Below are 2283 nucleotides of genomic sequence, written 5' to 3'. Positions count from 1 at the left end.
CTCAGAGGCCACACCCACGGCTTCCACAGCTCCGGGCGGGGGTGAAAGATCGTACCCTCCGCCTGTGAGAGGAGATCCCTCCTGACGGAAATCTCCAATGGAGAGCCGTCGAGAAGGGAAATCAGGTCCGAGAACCATACTCGGACCGGCCAGAACAGGGCTACTAACAGTAGACGGACCCCGTCCCGGCACACTCTCTCCAGAACTCCCGGGAGCAGAGCGATTGGGAAAAAAAGGCGAAGCCTCGGCCACGTCTGTACCATAGCGTCCAGTCCGAGAGGACCTGGATGAGTCAGAGAGAACCAGAGGGGACAGTGCGATGTCTCTCAAGTCGCAAACAGGTCCACCTGAGCCTGGCCATAAACTCTCCATATCTGCTTCACCACCTCGGGGTGAAGTCTCCATTCCCCAGGCCTCGGCCCCTGCCTCAACAGGATGTCTGCTCCCATATTGAGATGCCCAGGAATGAGAAATACTCTCAGTGAGAGGAGTATCTCCTGGGACCACACAAGGATCTGGTGTGCCAGCCTGTAAAGCACCGGGCCCTAAGACAAGAACCAAAGTTTACTCCACATGTCTAAGGCACGTAGACATCGCCGCGTGACCTTGTGCATGCGGAGCAGGTTTGCCCTCAGGGAGAACTCCTTGGTCTTGAGCCACCACTGTAGGGGTCTCATGTACAGCAGGCCAAAATGTATCACGTTGGACGCAGCTGCCATCAGACCCAGCAGTTTCAGGAACTGCTGACAGTGAGTGACCGGCCTTCTCTCACTCTCGCGACTGCAGTGAGGATCGACTCGAACTGAGCAGGAGAGGGACGTGCCTGCATCGTGGTCGAATCCCTCATCACGTCCAGATAAGTGGTTTTCTGTACTGGAGAAAGCACACTTTTCTTGCCATTAAGTCTTACCCCCAGCTCTTTCATTTGAGTGAGAACGACGTCTTGATGTCGAACCGCCATTTGCTCCGATTTAGCTAGTATCAACCAATCGTCAATGTGGTTGAGTATGTGGATGCCCTGGAGTCACAGAGGAGCCAGAGCAGGGGTGAGAGTGCAAGGCCGAACGGAAGAATCCGGTAAGCTTTTTCTCCCAAAAGCAAACCTCAGGAACTTCCATCCATCTTTGGAACGATGAAGTACCAGCTGTAGAACCCAGACTGTCTGTCGAGAGGAGGGACCACCCCGAAGGCCTCCTTCCGAGAGAGTGTTAACTTTTTGTTCTATTACCAGAGTCTGCTCGGGGCCCACCAGAGTGGGAATGACCCCGTTGAAACGAGATGGAGGAGAGCCGAACTGATTCAGTCGCCTCTTTTTACAGTGTGCAGGACCCATTAAGACACATTTGGCAGAAGTTTCCACGCTGCCAAAAAGGTCTACTAAGGGCATCAGTCTCTCGAGACTGACCTCTGGTGTAACCAAAGTGGCTAGGTCGGTGCCCTGAAGTGGCGAACCGGCAGGGGACGGCCGAACTAGCTGCTCTAGAAACCTCAGAAGTGGTAGCGAGCCTCTTAGTACCGCTACCTTTCCGGGCGGTGACTAAGAGAAGCGGTCGCCAGAGACCGCTGCGCCCTGAAGCACCGTAGGTGGCAGGGTTAGCAGAACGATCTCCTGAGGGCACTGAGGAGAGACGGGCACCGTATAATGAGGTGTACACCGCTCTTCCCCAGAGGGGCTTGGCCTCCGAAGTCCTGAGCCATGGCATCACAACTCTCTTAGCTGAAGTCTCCTATTGAAAACGACGGTCCTCAGACCCGCGTCATCGCCTAGGAAGACTAGACTGATAGAACCAGAGACCGCTCGGGGCAGGACCCAATGAGACACGCTTGGCAGGGGCTCCCACACGAACTGATTCAGTAGCCTCTTTTTACAGTGTGCAGGACCCATTAAGACACATTTGGCAGAAGTTTCCACGCTGCCAAAAATGTCTACTAAGAGAACCAGTCTCTCGAGACTGGCCTCTGGTGCACTTAGAGCGGCTAGGTCGGTGCCCTGAAGTGGTGGACTGGCAGGGAATGACCAAACTAGCTGCTCTAGAAACCTCAGAAGAGGTAGCGAGCCTGTTAGTACCGCTATGTTTGAGCTCTCACTCAAAGGGGGAAGAAACCGGAGCATGGGCTTCCGAACCCTGAGAGAGAGCGCTAGATCTAGGGAATGCGGGTGGAGATAGGGAGAGCCCGTCTCCAACCCGTCCACCAGATCATGTGCAATCTCAATCTTCAGTGTCACATGATCCTTCAGAAATGCATAATATTTAATATTAATCTTCTTAATATATATATATA

Source organism: Sinocyclocheilus grahami, unplaced genomic scaffold (genome assembly GCF_001515645.1).
Source record: "Sinocyclocheilus grahami isolate Dianchi unplaced genomic scaffold, SAMN03320097.WGS_v1.1 scaffold1039.1, whole genome shotgun sequence".
Taxonomy (NCBI): Eukaryota; Metazoa; Chordata; class Actinopteri; order Cypriniformes; family Cyprinidae; genus Sinocyclocheilus; species Sinocyclocheilus grahami.
Note: the sequence above shows the minus strand (reverse complement) of the source record.